This window comes from Anoplopoma fimbria, chromosome 17 (genome assembly GCF_027596085.1).
Source record: "Anoplopoma fimbria isolate UVic2021 breed Golden Eagle Sablefish chromosome 17, Afim_UVic_2022, whole genome shotgun sequence".
Lineage (NCBI taxonomy): Eukaryota > Metazoa > Chordata > Actinopteri > Perciformes > Anoplopomatidae > Anoplopoma > Anoplopoma fimbria.
In genome coordinates, this window is record NC_072465.1 from 9,536,072 (window position 1) to 9,550,486 (window position 14,415).

At 45.6% G+C, this 14,415-nt stretch overlaps 1 protein-coding gene and 32 non-coding genes across 33 annotated transcripts in view; all 33 read left to right on the forward strand.

Moving 5' to 3' along the window:
* The window catches only part of mfsd4aa (major facilitator superfamily domain containing 4Aa), a 69,989-nt gene that overhangs the window by 43,606 nt on the left and 11,968 nt on the right, over positions 1 to 14,415 (forward strand). The window lies entirely within an intron of this gene.
* Positions 6 to 78, forward strand: trnaf-gaa (transfer RNA phenylalanine (anticodon GAA)). The gene has a single exon. It is a non-coding gene; the product is annotated as a tRNA-Phe (tRNA).
* On the forward strand, positions 612 to 684 carry trnaf-gaa (transfer RNA phenylalanine (anticodon GAA)). The gene has a single exon. It is a non-coding gene; the product is annotated as a tRNA-Phe (tRNA).
* On the forward strand, positions 888 to 960 carry trnaf-gaa (transfer RNA phenylalanine (anticodon GAA)). The gene has a single exon. It is a non-coding gene; the product is annotated as a tRNA-Phe (tRNA).
* On the forward strand, positions 1,493 to 1,565 carry trnaf-gaa (transfer RNA phenylalanine (anticodon GAA)). Its single transcript has one exon. It is a non-coding gene; the product is annotated as a tRNA-Phe (tRNA).
* On the forward strand, positions 1,768 to 1,840 carry trnaf-gaa (transfer RNA phenylalanine (anticodon GAA)). The gene has a single exon. It is a non-coding gene; the product is annotated as a tRNA-Phe (tRNA).
* trnaf-gaa (transfer RNA phenylalanine (anticodon GAA)) lies at positions 2,373 to 2,445 on the forward strand. The gene has a single exon. It is a non-coding gene; the product is annotated as a tRNA-Phe (tRNA).
* trnaf-gaa (transfer RNA phenylalanine (anticodon GAA)) lies at positions 2,649 to 2,721 on the forward strand. Its single transcript has one exon. It is a non-coding gene; the product is annotated as a tRNA-Phe (tRNA).
* trnaf-gaa (transfer RNA phenylalanine (anticodon GAA)) lies at positions 3,254 to 3,326 on the forward strand. Its single transcript has one exon. It is a non-coding gene; the product is annotated as a tRNA-Phe (tRNA).
* On the forward strand, positions 3,530 to 3,602 carry trnaf-gaa (transfer RNA phenylalanine (anticodon GAA)). The gene has a single exon. It is a non-coding gene; the product is annotated as a tRNA-Phe (tRNA).
* Positions 4,136 to 4,208, forward strand: trnaf-gaa (transfer RNA phenylalanine (anticodon GAA)). The gene has a single exon. It is a non-coding gene; the product is annotated as a tRNA-Phe (tRNA).
* On the forward strand, positions 4,735 to 4,807 carry trnaf-gaa (transfer RNA phenylalanine (anticodon GAA)). The gene has a single exon. It is a non-coding gene; the product is annotated as a tRNA-Phe (tRNA).
* Positions 5,011 to 5,083, forward strand: trnaf-gaa (transfer RNA phenylalanine (anticodon GAA)). Its single transcript has one exon. It is a non-coding gene; the product is annotated as a tRNA-Phe (tRNA).
* trnaf-gaa (transfer RNA phenylalanine (anticodon GAA)) lies at positions 5,616 to 5,688 on the forward strand. The gene has a single exon. It is a non-coding gene; the product is annotated as a tRNA-Phe (tRNA).
* On the forward strand, positions 5,892 to 5,964 carry trnaf-gaa (transfer RNA phenylalanine (anticodon GAA)). The gene has a single exon. It is a non-coding gene; the product is annotated as a tRNA-Phe (tRNA).
* trnaf-gaa (transfer RNA phenylalanine (anticodon GAA)) lies at positions 6,497 to 6,569 on the forward strand. The gene has a single exon. It is a non-coding gene; the product is annotated as a tRNA-Phe (tRNA).
* trnaf-gaa (transfer RNA phenylalanine (anticodon GAA)) lies at positions 7,100 to 7,173 on the forward strand. Its single transcript has one exon. It is a non-coding gene; the product is annotated as a tRNA-Phe (tRNA).
* Positions 7,377 to 7,449, forward strand: trnaf-gaa (transfer RNA phenylalanine (anticodon GAA)). Its single transcript has one exon. It is a non-coding gene; the product is annotated as a tRNA-Phe (tRNA).
* On the forward strand, positions 7,980 to 8,052 carry trnaf-gaa (transfer RNA phenylalanine (anticodon GAA)). Its single transcript has one exon. It is a non-coding gene; the product is annotated as a tRNA-Phe (tRNA).
* Positions 8,256 to 8,328, forward strand: trnaf-gaa (transfer RNA phenylalanine (anticodon GAA)). Its single transcript has one exon. It is a non-coding gene; the product is annotated as a tRNA-Phe (tRNA).
* trnaf-gaa (transfer RNA phenylalanine (anticodon GAA)) lies at positions 8,861 to 8,933 on the forward strand. Its single transcript has one exon. It is a non-coding gene; the product is annotated as a tRNA-Phe (tRNA).
* trnaf-gaa (transfer RNA phenylalanine (anticodon GAA)) lies at positions 9,136 to 9,208 on the forward strand. Its single transcript has one exon. It is a non-coding gene; the product is annotated as a tRNA-Phe (tRNA).
* trnaf-gaa (transfer RNA phenylalanine (anticodon GAA)) lies at positions 9,740 to 9,812 on the forward strand. The gene has a single exon. It is a non-coding gene; the product is annotated as a tRNA-Phe (tRNA).
* Positions 10,016 to 10,088, forward strand: trnaf-gaa (transfer RNA phenylalanine (anticodon GAA)). Its single transcript has one exon. It is a non-coding gene; the product is annotated as a tRNA-Phe (tRNA).
* trnaf-gaa (transfer RNA phenylalanine (anticodon GAA)) lies at positions 10,619 to 10,691 on the forward strand. The gene has a single exon. It is a non-coding gene; the product is annotated as a tRNA-Phe (tRNA).
* On the forward strand, positions 10,895 to 10,967 carry trnaf-gaa (transfer RNA phenylalanine (anticodon GAA)). The gene has a single exon. It is a non-coding gene; the product is annotated as a tRNA-Phe (tRNA).
* On the forward strand, positions 11,500 to 11,572 carry trnaf-gaa (transfer RNA phenylalanine (anticodon GAA)). Its single transcript has one exon. It is a non-coding gene; the product is annotated as a tRNA-Phe (tRNA).
* Positions 11,776 to 11,848, forward strand: trnaf-gaa (transfer RNA phenylalanine (anticodon GAA)). The gene has a single exon. It is a non-coding gene; the product is annotated as a tRNA-Phe (tRNA).
* Positions 12,381 to 12,453, forward strand: trnaf-gaa (transfer RNA phenylalanine (anticodon GAA)). Its single transcript has one exon. It is a non-coding gene; the product is annotated as a tRNA-Phe (tRNA).
* trnaf-gaa (transfer RNA phenylalanine (anticodon GAA)) lies at positions 12,986 to 13,056 on the forward strand. The gene has a single exon. It is a non-coding gene; the product is annotated as a tRNA-Phe (tRNA).
* On the forward strand, positions 13,260 to 13,332 carry trnaf-gaa (transfer RNA phenylalanine (anticodon GAA)). The gene has a single exon. It is a non-coding gene; the product is annotated as a tRNA-Phe (tRNA).
* Positions 13,865 to 13,937, forward strand: trnaf-gaa (transfer RNA phenylalanine (anticodon GAA)). Its single transcript has one exon. It is a non-coding gene; the product is annotated as a tRNA-Phe (tRNA).
* trnaf-gaa (transfer RNA phenylalanine (anticodon GAA)) lies at positions 14,141 to 14,213 on the forward strand. Its single transcript has one exon. It is a non-coding gene; the product is annotated as a tRNA-Phe (tRNA).

Sequence of the window (14,415 nt, forward strand, 5' to 3'; positions counted from 1 at the left end):
TTTGCGCCGAAATAGCTCAGTTGGGAGAGCGTTAGACTGAAGATCTAAATGTCCCTGGTTCAATCCCGGGTTTCGGCAGCTGGAAGTCGTGTTTTGGGGACATATTGACTTGATGTGTAGAGTTTCTGACTCACACAAGCCTGATATGATTGTGTCGCATCCCCTCGTGCGCTCACATATCCCTGCAATACATTCATTCATCCACATCTGGACATAAGGCCTACCCTTGCATCTCTGTCCCCGTTAGATGATGTTATGAATGCAGGCAGCTTTTCTACCACCGTTTGCTTTGAGATATCAGATGTTTCTTTCAGTTTGGGCCCCCAAGTTCAGGACACACCAGTTAAAAGCTAGTCAACAAAGCAGGAAAGCAGTGTTTCATGAAACGTCAAATCCAGGTTTCGGCAGCTAGAAGTTGTGCTTTGAGGACATATTGCCTTGATGTTTAGCCTTCGGTGTAGAATTGTTTTGCATTGTGAACTGAAACCAAGCTAGTCCGATGTTAAGCGACAGTGCAATCGCCTCTTTATGGTGATAGAAAGTGTTGTCCGGCAATTTTTTCCAGATATTTTGTTTTCCGTCTGAGGGCCACTCTGGTGCACACATTTTGCGCCGAAATAGCTCAGTTGGGAGAGCGTTAGACTGAAGATCTAAATGTCCCTGGTTCAATCCCGGGTTTCGGCAGCTGGAAGTTGTGTTTTGGGGACATATTGCCTTGATGTTTAGCCTTCGGTGTAGAATTGTTTTGCATTGTGAACTGAAACCAAGCTAGTCCGATGTTAAGCGACAGTGCAATCGCCTCTTTATGGTGATAGAAAGTGTTGTCCGGCAATTTTTTCCAGATATTTTGTTTTCCGTCTGAGGGCCACTCTGGTGCACCGTTTTGCGCCGAAATAGCTCAGTTGGGAGAGCGTTAGACTGAAGATCTAAATGTCCCTGGTTCAATCCCGGGTTTCGGCAGCTGGAAGTCGTGTTTTGGGGACATATTGACTTGATGTGTAGAGTTTCTGACTCACACAAGCCTGATATGATTGTGTCGCATCCCCTCGTGCGCTCACATATCCCTGCAATACATTCATTCATCCACATCTGGACATAAGGCCTACCCTTGCATCTCTGTCCCCGTTAGATGATGTTATGAATGCAGGCAGCTTTTCTACCACCGTTTGCTTTGAGATATCAGATGTTTCTTTCAGTTTGGGCCCCCAAGTTCAGGACACACCAGTTAAAAGCTAGTCAACAAAGCAGGAAAGCAGTGTTTCATGAAACGTCAAATCCAGGTTTCGGCAGCTAGAAGTTGTGCTTTGAGGACATATTGCCTTGATGTTTAGCCTTCGGTGTAGAATTGTTTTGCATTGTGAACTGAAACCAAGCTAGTCCGATGTTAAGCGACAGTGCAATCGCCTCTTTATGGTGATAGAAAGTGTTGTCCGGCAATTTTTTCCAGATATTTTGTTTTCCGTCTGAGGGCCACTCTGGTGCACCGTTTTGCGCCGAAATAGCTCAGTTGGGAGAGCGTTAGACTGAAGATCTAAATGTCCCTGGTTCAATCCCGGGTTTCGGCAGCTGGAAGTTGTGTTTTGGGGACATATTGCCTTGATGTTTAGCTTCGGTGTAGAATTGTTTTGCATTGTGAACTGAAACCAAGCTAGTCCGATGTTAAGCGACAGTGCAATCGCCTCTTTATGGTGATAGAAAGTGTTGTCCGGCAATTTTTTCCAGATATTTTGTTTTCCGTCTGAGGGCCACTCTGGTGCACCGTTTTGCGCCGAAATAGCTCAGTTGGGAGAGCGTTAGACTGAAGATCTAAATGTCCCTGGTTCAATCCCGGGTTTCGGCAGCTGGAAGTTGTGTTTTGGGGACATATTGACTTGATGTGTAGAGTTTCTGACTCACACAAGCCTGATATGATTGTGTCGCATCCCCTCGTGCGCTCACATATCCCTGCAATACATTCATTCATCCACATCTGGACATAAGGCCTACCCTTGCATCTCTGTCCCCGTTAGATGATGTTATGAATGCAGGCAGCTTTTCTACCACCGTTTGCTTTGAGATATCAGATGTTTCTTTCAGTTTGGGCCCCCAAGTTCAGGACACACCAGTTAAAAGCTAGTCAACAAAGCAGGAAAACAGTGTTTCATGAAACGTCAAATCCAGGTTTCGGCAGCTAGAAGTTGTGCTTTGAGGACATATTGCCTTGATGTTTAGCCTTCGGTGTAGAATTGTTTTGCATTGTGAACTGAAACCAAGCTAGTCCGATGTTAAGCGACAGTGCAATCGCCTCTTTATGGTGATAGAAAGTGTTGTCCGGCAATTTTTTCCAGATATTTTGTTTTCCGTCTGAGGGCCACTCTGGTGCACAGTTTTGCGCCGAAATAGCTCAGTTGGGAGAGCGTTAGACTGAAGATCTAAATGTCCCTGGTTCAATCCCGGGTTTCGGCAGCTGGAAGTTGTGTTTTGGGGACATATTGCCTTGATGTTTAGCCTTCGGTGTAGAATTGTTTTGCATTGTGAACTGAAACCAAGCTAGTCCGATGTTAAGCGACAGTGCAATCGCCTCTTTATGGTGATAGAAAGTGTTGTCCGGCAATTTTTTCCAGATATTTTGTTTTCCGTCTGAGGGCCACTCTGGTGCACCGTTTTGCGCCGAAATAGCTCAGTTGGGAGAGCGTTAGACTGAAGATCTAAATGTCCCTGGTTCAATCCCGGGTTTCGGCAGCTGGAAGTCGTGTTTTGGGGACATATTGACTTGATGTGTAGAGTTTCTGACTCACACAAGCCTGATATGATTGTGTCGCATCCCCTCGTGCGCTCACATATCCCTGCAATACATTCATTCATCCACATCTGGACATAAGGCCTACCCTTGCATCTCTGTCCCCGTTAGATGATGTTATGAATGCAGGCAGCTTTTCTACCACCGTTTGCTTTGAGATATCAGATGTTTCTTTCAGTTTGGGCCCCCAAGTTCAGGACACACCAGTTAAAAGCTAGTCAACAAAGCAGGAAAGCAGTGTTTCATGAAACGTCAAATCCAGGTTTCGGCAGCTAGAAGTTGTGCTTTGAGGACATATTGCCTTGATGTTTAGCCTTCGGTGTAGAATTGTTTTGCATTGTGAACTGAAACCAAGCTAGTCCGATGTTAAGCGACAGTGCAATCGCCTCTTTATGGTGATAGAAAGTGTTGTCCGGCAATTTTTTCCAGATATTTTGTTTTCCGTCTGAGGGCCACTCTGGTGCACAGTTTTGCGCCGAAATAGCTCAGTTGGGAGAGCGTTAGACTGAAGATCTAAATGTCCCTGGTTCAATCCCGGGTTTCGGCAGCTGGAAGTTGTGTTTTGGGGACATATTGCCTTGATGTTTAGCCTTCGGTGTAGAATTGTTTTGCATTGTGAACTGAAACCAAGCTAGTCCGATGTTAAGCGACAGTGCAATCGCCTCTTTATGGTGATAGAAAGTGTTGTCCGGCAATTTTTTCCAGATATTTTGTTTTCCGTCTGAGGGCCACTCTGGTGCACCGTTTTGCGCCGAAATAGCTCAGTTGGGAGAGCGTTAGACTGAAGATCTAAATGTCCCTGGTTCAATCCCGGGTTTCGGCAGCTGAAGTCGTGTTTTGGGGACATATTGACTTGATGTGTAGAGTTTCTGACTCACACAAGCCTGATATGATTGTGTCGCATCCCCTCGTGCGCTCACATATCCCTGCAATACATTCATTCATCCACATCTGGACATAAGGCCTACCCTTGCATCTCTGTCCCCGTTAGATGATGTTATGAATGCAGGCAGCTTTTCTACCACCGTTTGCTTTGAGATATCAGATGTTTCTTTCAGTTTGGGCCCCCAAGTTCAGGACACACCAGTTAAAAGCTAGTCAACAAAGCAGGAAAGCAGTGTTTCATGAAACGTCAAATCCAGGTTTCGGCAGCTAGAAGTTGTGTTTTGGGGACATATTGCCTTGATGTTTAGCCTTCGGTGTAGAATTGTTTTGCATTGTGAACTGAAACCAAGCTAGTCCGATGTTAAGCGACAGTGCAATCGCCTCTTTATGGTGATAGAAAGTGTTGTCCGGCAATTTTTTCCAGATATTTTGTTTTCCGTCTCTGAGGGCCACTCTGGTGCACCGTTTTGCGCCGAAATAGCTCAGTTGGGAGAGCGTTAGACTGAAGATCTAAATGTCCCTGGTTCAATCCCGGGTTTCGGCAGCTGGAAGTCGTGTTTTGGGGACATATTGACTTGATGTGTAGAGTTTCTGACTCACACAAGCCTGATATGATTGTGTCGCATCCCTGTGCGCTCACATATCCCTGCAATACATTCATTCATCCACATCTGGACATAAGGCCTACCCTTGCATCTCTGTCCCCGTTAGATGATGTTATGAATGCAGGCAGCTTTTCTACCAAGGTTTGCTTTGAGATATCAGATGTTTCTTTCAGTTTGGGCCCCCAAGTTCAGGACACACCAGTTAAAAGCTAGTCAACAAAGCAGGAAAACAGTGTTTCATGAAACGTCAAATCCAGGTTTCGGCAGCTAGAAGTTGTGCTTTGAGGACATATTGACTTGATGTTTAGCCTTCGGTGTAGAATTGTTTTGCATTGACTGAAACCAAGCTAGTCCGATGTTAAGCGACAGTGCAATCGCCTCTTTATGGTGATAGAAAGTGTTGTCCGGCAATTTTTTCCAGATATTTTGTTTTCCGTCTGAGGGCCACTCTGGTGCACCTTTTGCGCCGAAATAGCTCAGTTGGGAGAGCGTTAGACTGAAGATCTAAATGTCCCTGGTTCAATCCCGGGTTTCGGCAGCTGGAAGTTGTGTTTTGGGGACATATTGCCTTGATGTTTAGCCTTCGGTGTAGAATTGTTTTGCATTGTGAACTGAAACCAAGCTAGTCCGATGTTAAGCGACAGTGCAATCGCCTCTTTATGGTGATAGAAAGTGTTGTCCGGCAATTTTTTCCAGATATTTTGTTTTCCGTCTGAGGGCCACTCTGGTGCACCGTTTTGCGCCGAAATAGCTCAGTTGGGAGAGCGTTAGACTGAAGATCTAAATGTCCCTGGTTCAATCCCGGGTTTCGGCAGCTGGAAGTCGTGTTTTGGGGACATATTGACTTGATGTGTAGAGTTTCTGACTCACACAAGCCTGATATGATTGTGTCGCATCCCCTCGTGCGCTCACATATCCCTGCAATACATTCATTCATCCACATCTGGACATAAGGCCTACCCTTGCATCTCTGTCCCCGTTAGATGATGTTATGAATGCAGGCAGCTTTTCTACCACCGTTTGCTTTGAGATATCAGATGTTTCTTTCAGTTTGGGCCCCCAAGTTCAGGACACACCAGTTAAAAGCTAGTCAACAAAGCAGGAAAGCAGTGTTTCATGAAACGTCAAATCCAGGTTTCGGCAGCTAGAAGTTGTGCTTTGAGGACATATTGCCTTGATGTTTAGCCTTCGGTGTAGAATTGTTTTGCATTGTGAACTGAAACCAAGCTAGTCCGATGTTAAGCGACAGTGCAATCGCCTCTTTATGGTGATAGAAAGTGTTGTCCGGCAATTTTTTCCAGATATTTTGTTTTCCGTCTGAGGGCCACTCTGGTGCACAGTTTTGCGCCGAAATAGCTCAGTTGGGAGAGCGTTAGACTGAAGATCTAAATGTCCCTGGTTCAATCCCGGGTTTCGGCAGCTGGAAGTTGTGTTTTGGGGACATATTGCCTTGATGTTTAGCCTTCGGTGTAGAATTGTTTTGCATTGTGAACTGAAACCAAGCTAGTCCGATGTTAAGCGACAGTGCAATCGCCTCTTTATGGTGATAGAAAGTGTTGTCCGGCAATTTTTTCCAGATATTTTGTTTTCCGTCTGAGGGCCACTCTGGTGCACCGTTTTGCGCCGAAATAGCTCAGTTGGGAGAGCGTTAGACTGAAGATCTAAATGTCCCTGGTTCAATCCCGGGTTTCGGCAGCTGGAAGTCGTGTTTTGGGGACATATTGACTTGATGTGTAGAGTTTCTGACTCACACAAGCCTGATATGATTGTGTCGCATCCCCTCGTGCGCTCACATATCCCTGCAATACATTCATTCATCCACATCTGGACATAAGGCCTACCCTTGCATCTCTGTCCCCGTTAGATGATGTTATGAATGCAGGCAGCTTTTCTACCACCGTTTGCTTTGAGATATCAGATGTTTCTTTCAGTTTGGGCCCCCAAGTTCAGGACACACCAGTTAAAAGCTAGTCAACAAAGCAGGAAAGCAGTGTTTCATGAAACGTCAAATCCAGGTTTCGGCAGCTAGAAGTTGTGTTTTGGGGACATATTGCCTTGATGTTTAGCCTTCGGTGTAGAATTGTTTTGCATTGTGAACTGAAACCAAGCTAGTCCGATGTTAAGCGACAGTGCAATCGCCTCTTTATGGTGATAGAAAGTGTTGTCCGGCAATTTTTTCCAGATATTTTGTTTTCCGTCTGAGGGCCACTCTGGTGCACCGTTTTGCGCCGAAATAGCTCAGTTGGGAGAGCGTTAGACTGAAGATCTAAATGTCCCTGGTTCAATCCCGGGTTTCGGCAGCTGGAAGTCGTGTTTTGGGGACATATTGACTTGATGTGTAGAGTTTCTGACTCACACAAGCCTGATATGATTGTGTCGCATCCCCTCGTGCGCTCACATATCCCTGCAATACATTCATTCATCCACATCTGGACATAAGGCCTACCCTTGCATCTCTGTCCCCGTTAGATGATGTTATGAATGCAGGCAGCTTTTCTACCAAGGTTTGCTTTGAGATATCAGATGTTTCTTTCAGTTTGGGCCCCCAAGTTCAGGACACACCAGTTAAAAGCTAGTCAACAAAGCAGGAAAACAGTGTTTCATGAAACGTCAAATCCAGGTTTCGGCAGCTGGAAGTTGTGTTTTGGGGACATATTGCCTTGATGTTTAGCCTTCGGTGTAGAATTGTTTTGCATTGTGAACTGAAACCAAGCTAGTCCGATGTTAAGCGACAGTGCAATCGCCTCTTTATGGTGATAGAAAGTGTTGTCCGGCAATTTTTTCCAGATATTTTGTTTTCCGTCTGAGGGCCACTCTGGTGCACCGTTTTGCGCGAAATAGCTCAGTTGGGAGAGCGTTAGACTGAAGATCTAAATGTCCCTGGTTCAATCCCGGGTTTCGGCAGCTGGAAGTTGTGTTTTGGGGACATATTGCCTTGATGTTTAGCCTTCGGTGTAGAATTGTTTTGCATTGTGAACTGAAACCAAGCTAGTCCGATGTTAAGCGACAGTGCAATCGCCTCTTTATGGTGATAGAAAGTGTTGTCCGGCAATTTTTTCCAGATATTTTGTTTTCCGTCTGAGGGCCACTCTGGTGCACCGTTTTGCGCCGAAATAGCTCAGTTGGGAGAGCGTTAGACTGAAGATCTAAATGTCCCTGGTTCAATCCCGGGTTTCGGCAGCTGGAAGTCGTGTTTTGGGGACATATTGACTTGATGTGTAGAGTTTCTGACTCACACAAGCCTGATATGATTGTGTCGCATCCCCTCGTGCGCTCACATATCCCTGCAATACATTCATTCATCCACATCTGGACATAAGGCCTACCCTTGCATCTGTCCCCGTTAGATGATGTTATGAATGCAGGCAGCTTTTCTACCACCGTTTGCTTTGAGATATCAGATGTTTCTTTCAGTTTGGGCCCCCAAGTTCAGGACACACCAGTTAAAAGCTAGTCAACAAAGCAGGAAAGCAGTGTTTCATGAAACGTCAAATCCAGGTTTCGGCAGCTAGAAGTTGTGCTTTGAGGACATATTGCCTTGATGTTTAGCCTTCGGTGTAGAATTGTTTTGCATTGTGAACTGAAACCAAGCTAGTCCGATGTTAAGCGACAGTGCAATCGCCTCTTTATGGTGATAGAAAGTGTTGTCCGGCAATTTTTTCCAGATATTTTGTTTTCCGTCTGAGGGCCACTCTGGTGCACAGTTTTGCGCCGAAATAGCTCAGTTGGGAGAGCGTTAGACTGAAGATCTAAATGTCCCTGGTTCAATCCCGGGTTTCGGCAGCTGGAAGTTGTGTTTTGGGGACATATTGCCTTGATGTTTAGCCTTCGGTGTAGAATTGTTTTGCATTGTGAACTGAAACCAAGCTAGTCCGATGTTAAGCGACAGTGCAATCGCCTCTTTATGGTGATAGAAAGTGTTGTCCGGCAATTTTTTCCAGATATTTTGTTTTCCGTCTGAGGGCCACTCTGGTGCACCGTTTTGCGCCGAAATAGCTCAGTTGGGAGAGCGTTAGACTGAAGATCTAAATGTCCCTGGTTCAATCCCGGGTTTCGGCAGCTGGAAGTCGTGTTTTGGGGACATATTGACTTGATGTGTAGAGTTTCTGACTCACACAAGCCTGATATGATTGTGTCGCATCCCCTCGTGCGCTCACATATCCCTGCAATACATTCATTCATCCACATCTGGACATAAGGCCTACCCTTGCATCTCTGTCCCCGTTAGATGATGTTATGAATGCAGGCAGCTTTTCTACCACCGTTTGCTTTGAGATATCAGATGTTTCTTTCAGTTTGGGCCCCCAAGTTCAGGACACACCAGTTAAAAGCTAGTCAACAAAGCAGGAAAGCAGTGTTTCATGAAACGTCAAATCCAGGTTTCGGCAGCTAGAAGTTGTGCTTTGAGGACATATTGCCTTGATGTTTAGCCTTCGGTGTAGAATTGTTTTGCATTGTGAACTGAAACCAAGCTAGTCCGATGTTAAGCGACAGTGCAATCGCCTCTTTATGGTGATAGAAAGTGTTGTCCGGCAATTTTTTCCAGATATTTTGTTTTCCGTATGAGGGCCACTCTGGTGCACCGTTTTGCGCCGAAATAGCTCAGTTGGGAGAGCGTTAGACTGAAGATCTAAATGTCCCTGGTTCAATCCCGGGTTTCGGCAGCTGGAAGTTGTGTTTTGGGGACATATTGCCTTGATGTTTAGCCTTCGGTGTAGAATTGTTTTGCATTGTGAACTGAAACCAAGCTAGTCCGATGTTAAGCGACAGTGCAATCGCCTCTTTATGGTGATAGAAAGTGTTGTCCGGCAATTTTTTCCAGATATTTTGTTTCCGTCTGAGGGCCACTCTGGTGCACCATTTTGCGCCGAAATAGCTCAGTTGGGAGAGCGTTAGACTGAAGATCTAAATGTCCCTGGTTCAATCCCGGGTTTCGGCAGCTGGAAGTCGTGTTTTGGGGACATATTGACTTGATGTGTAGAGTTTCTGACTCACACAAGCCTGATATGATTGTGTCGCATCCCCTCGTGCGCTCACATATCCCTGCAATACATTCATTCATCCACATCTGGACATAAGGCCTACCCTTGCATCTCTGTCCCCGTTAGATGATGTTATGAATGCAGGCAGCTTTTCTACCACCGTTTGCTTTGAGATATCAGATGTTTCTTTCAGTTTGGGCCCCCAAGTTCAGGACACACCAGTTAAAAGCTAGTCAACAAAGCAGGAAAGCAGTGTTTCATGAAACGTCAAATCCAGGTTTCGGCAGCTGGAAGTTGTGTTTTGGGGACATATTGCCTTGATGTTTAGCCTTCGGTGTAGAATTGTTTTGCATGTGAACTGAAACCAAGCTAGTCCGATGTTAAGCGACAGTGCAATCGCCTCTTTATGGTGATAGAAAGTGTTGTCCGGCAATTTTTTCCAGATATTTTGTTTTCCGTCTGAGGGCCACTCTGGTGCACCGTTTTGCGCCGAAATAGCTCAGTTGGGAGAGCGTTAGACTGAAGATCTAAATGTCCCTGGTTCAATCCCGGGTTTCGGCAGCTGGAAGTTGTGTTTTGGGGACATATTGCCTTGATGTTTAGCCTTCGGTGTAGAATTGTTTTGCATTGTGAACTGAAACCAAGCTAGTCCGATGTTAAGCGACAGTGCAATCGCCTCTTTATGGTGATAGAAAGTGTTGTCCGGCAATTTTTTCCAGATATTTTGTTTTCCGTCTGAGGGCCACTCTGGTGCACAGTTTTGCGCCGAAATAGCTCAGTTGGGAGAGCGTTAGACTGAAGATCTAAATGTCCCTGGTTCAATCCCGGGTTTCGGCAGCTGGAAGTCGTGTTTTGGGGACATATTGACTTGATGTGTAGAGTTTCTGACTCACACAAGCCTGATATGATTGTGTCGCATCCCCTCGTGCGCTCACATATCCCTGCAATACATTCATTCATCCACATCTGGACATAAGGCCTACCCTTGCATCTCTGTCCCCGTTAGATGATGTTATGAATGCAGGCAGCTTTTCTACCACCGTTTGCTTTGAGATATCAGATGTTTCTTTCAGTTTGGGCCCCCAAGTTCAGGACACACCAGTTAAAAGCTAGTCAACAAAGCAGGAAAACAGTGTTTCATGAAACGTCAAATCCAGGTTTCGGCAGCTAGAAGTTGTGCTTTGAGGACATATTGACTTGATGTTTAGCCTTCGGTGTAGAATTGTTTTGCGTTGTGAACTGAAACAGCTAGTCCGATGTTAAGCGACAGTGCAATCGCCTCTTTATGGTGATAGAAAGTGTTGTCCGGCAATTTTTTCCAGATATTTTGTTTTCCGTCTGAGGGCCACTCTGGTGCACCATTTTGCGCCGAAATAGCTCAGTTGGGAGAGCGTTAGACTGAAGATCTAAATGTCCCTGGTTCAATCCCGGGTTTCGGCAGCTGGAAGTTGTGTTTTGGGGACATATTGCCTTGATGTTTAGCCTTCGGTGTAGAATTGTTTTGCATTGTGAACTGAAACCAAGCTAGTCCGATGTTAAGCGACAGTGCAATCGCCTCTTTATGGTGATAGAAAGTGTTGTCCGGCAATTTTTTCCAGATATTTTGTTTTCCGTCTGAGGGCCACTCTGGTGCACCGTTTTGCGCCGAAATAGCTCAGTTGGGAGAGCGTTAGACTGAAGATCTAAATGTCCCTGGTTCAATCCCGGGTTTCGGCAGCTGGAAGTCGTGTTTTGGGGACATATTGACTTGATGTGTAGAGTTTCTGACTCACACAAGCCTGATATGATTGTGTCGCATCCCCTCGTGCGCTCACATATCCCTGCAATACATTCATTCATCCACATCTGGACATAAGGCCTACCCTTGCATCTCTGTCCCCGTTAGATGATGTTATGAATGCAGGCAGCTTTTCTACCACCGTTTGCTTTGAGATATCAGATGTTTCTTTCAGTTTGGGCCCCCAAGTTCAGGACACACCAGTTAAAAGCTAGTCAACAAAGCAGGAAAACAGTGTTTCATGAAACGTCAAATCCAGGTTTCGGCAGCTAGAAGTTGTGCTTTGAGGACATATTGCCTTGATGTTTAGCCTTCGGTGTAGAATTGTTTTGCATTGTGAACTGAAACCAAGCTAGTCCGATGTTAAGCGACAGTGCAATCGCCTCTTTATGGTGATAGAAAGTGTTGTCCGGCAATTTTTTCCAGATATTTTGTTTTCCGTCTGAGGGCCACTCTGGTGCACCGTTTTGCGCCGAAATAGCTCAGTTGGGAGAGCGTTAGACTGAAGATCTAAATGTCCCTGGTTCAATCCCGGGTTTCGGCAGCTGGAAGTTGTGTTTTGGGGACATATTGCCTTGATGTTTAGCCTTCGGTGTAGAATTGTTTTGCATTGTGAACTGAAACCAAGCTAGTCCGATGTTAAGCGACAGTGCAATCGCCTCTTTATGGTGATAGAAAGTGTTGTCCGGCAATTTTTTCCAGATATTTTGTTTTCCGTCTGAGGGCCACTCTGGTGCACCGTTTTGCGCCGAAATAGCTCAGTTGGGAGAGCGTTAGACTGAAGATCTAAATGTCCCTGGTTCAATCCCGGGTTTCGGCAGCTGGAAGTCGTGTTTTGGGGACATATTGACTTGATGTGTAGAGTTTCTGACTCACACAAGCCTGATATGATTGTGTCGCATCCCCTCGTGCGCTCACATATCCCTGCAATACATTCATTCATCCACATCTGGACATAAGGCCTACCCTTGCATCTCTGTCCCCGTTAGATGATGTTATGAATGCAGGCAGCTTTTCTACCACCGTTTGCTTTGAGATATCAGATGTTTCTTTCAGTTTGGGCCCCCAAGTTCAGGACACACCAGTTAAAAGCTAGTCAACAAAGCAGGAAAGCAGTGTTTCATGAAACGTCAAATCCAGGTTTCGGCAGCTAGAAGTTGTGTTTTGGGGACATATTGCCTTGATGTTTAGCCTTCGGTGTAGAATTGTTTTGCATTGTGAACTGAAACCAAGCTAGTCCGATGTTAAGCGACAGTGCAATCGCCTCTTTATGGTGATAGAAAGTGTTGTCCGGCAATTTTTTCCAGATATTTTGTTTTCCGTCTGAGGGCCACTCTGGTGCACCGTTTTGCGCCGAAATAGCTCAGTTGGGAGAGCGTTAGACTGAAGATCTAAATGTCCCTGGTTCAATCCCGGGTTTCGGCAGCTGGAAGTCGTGTTTTGGGGACATATTGACTTGATGTGTAGAGTTTCTGACTCACACAAGCCTGATATGATTGTGTCGCATCCCCTCGTGCGCTCACATATCCCTGCAATACATTCATTCATCCACATCTGGACATAAGGCCTACCCTTGCATCTCTGTCCCCGTTAGATGATGTTATGAATGCAGGCAGCTTTTCTACCAAGGTTTGCTTTGAGATATCAGATGTTTCTTTCAGTTTGGGCCCCCAAGTTCAGGACACACCAGTTAAAAGCTAGTCAACAAAGCAGGAAAACAGTGTTTCATGAAACGTCAAATCCAGGTTTCGGCAGCTAGAAGTTGTGCTTTGAGGACATATTGCCTTGATGTTTAGCCTTCGGTGTAGAATTGTTTTGCATTGTGAACTGAAACCAAGCTAGTCCGATGTTAAGCGACAGTGCAATCGCCTCTTTATGGTGATAGAAAGTGTTGTCCGGCAATTTTTTCCAGATATTTTGTTTTCCGTCTGAGGGCCACTCTGGTGCACCGTTTTGCGCCGAAATAGCTGTTGGGAGAGCGTTAGACTGAAGATCTAAATGTCCCTGGTTCAATCCCGGGTTTCGGCAGCTGGAAGTTGTGTTTTGGGGACATATTGCCTTGATGTTTAGCCTTCGGTGTAGAATTGTTTTGCATTGTGAACTGAAACCAAGCTAGTCCGATGTTAAGCGACAGTGCAATCGCCTCTTTATGGTGATAGAAAGTGTTGTCCGGCAATTTTTTCCAGATATTTTGTTTTCCGTCTGAGGGCCACTCTGGTGCACCGTTTTGCGCCGAAATAGCTCAGTTGGGAGAGCGTTAGACTGAAGATCTAAATGTCCCTGGTTCAATCCCGGGTTTCGGCAGCTGGAAGTCGTGTTTTGGGGACATATTGACTTGATGTGTAGAGTTTCTGACTCACACAAGCCTGATATGATTGTGTCGCATCCCCTCGTGCGCTCACATATCCCTGCAATACATTCATTCATCCACATCTGGACATAAGGCCTACCCTTGCATCTCTGTCCCCGTTAGATGATGTTATGAATGCAGGCAGCTTTTCTACCAAGGTTTGCTTTGAGATATCAGATGTTTCTTTCAGTTTGGGCCCCCAAGTTCAGGACACACCAGTTAAAAGCTAGTCAACAAAGCAGGAAAACAGTGTTTCATGAAACGTCAAATCCAGGTTTCGGCAGCTAGAAGTTGTGCTTTGAGGACATATTGCCTTGATGTTTAGCCTTCGGTGTAGAATTGTTTTGCATTGTGAACTGAAACCAAGCTAGTCCGATGTTAAGCGACAGTGCAATCGCCTCTTTATGGTGATAGAAAGTGTTGTCCGGCAATTTTTTCCAGATATTTTGTTTTCCGTCTGAGGGCCACTCTGGTGCACCGTTTTGTGCCGAAATAGCTCAGTTGGGAGAGCGTTAGACTGAAGATCTAAATGTCCCTGGTTCAATCCCGGGTTTCGGCAGCTGGAAGTTGTGTTTTGGGGACATATTGCCTTGATGTTTAGCCTTCGGTGTAGAATTGTTTTGCATTGTGAACTGAAACCAAGCTAGTCCGATGTTAAGCGACAGTGCAATCGCCTCTTTATGGTGATAGAAAGTGTTGTCCGGCAATTTTTTCCAGATATTTTGTTTTCCGTCTGAGGGCCACTCTGGTGCACCGTTTTGCGCCGAAATAGCTCAGTTGGGAGAGCGTTAGACTGAAGATCTAAATGTCCCTGGTTCAATCCCGGGTTTCGGCAGCTGGAAGTCGTGTTTTGGGGACATATTGACTTGATGTGTAGAGTTTCTGACTCACACAAGCCTGATATGATTGTGTCGCATCCCCTCGTGCGCTCACATATCCCTGCAATACATTCATTCATCCACATCTGGACATAAGGCCTACCCTTGCATCTCTGTCCCCGTTAGATGATGTTATGAATGCAGGCAGCTTTTCTACCA